Source organism: Bison bison, unplaced genomic scaffold (assembly GCF_000754665.1).
Source record: "Bison bison bison isolate TAMUID 2011002044 unplaced genomic scaffold, Bison_UMD1.0 scf7180017864329, whole genome shotgun sequence".
Classification (NCBI taxonomy): domain Eukaryota; kingdom Metazoa; phylum Chordata; class Mammalia; order Artiodactyla; family Bovidae; genus Bison; species Bison bison.
Window position 1 is genome coordinate 7,033,008 of NW_011494901.1, and position 306 is coordinate 7,033,313.

Consider the following 306-nt stretch of genomic DNA (forward strand, 5'->3'; position numbering starts at 1 on the left):
TCCTGTTGCCTGAGAGAAGTCAGGTCTCTCTTCGAGTTGCGAGGGGCACGTCAGGATTCCTCTCGAGTCATTGCCGGTGAATAGGGCCGTGTCTAGATTCAGTCAGTCAACACAGAGTTACCCTCCTGCGGCAACAGGGCTTCCTATCAAGCAGCAGCTAGGGAGTCTGGCCTCATCTGGGGTCAAGGCATGGAACTTGGCTTTCCTCTAGATTGTCAAGGGGGTGTCAGGCCTCCTGTTGAGTTCAAGTGGGGATTTGGGGCTTTTTCAAGAGGATAGGCAGGGGAGACAGGCCTCGCATCATGT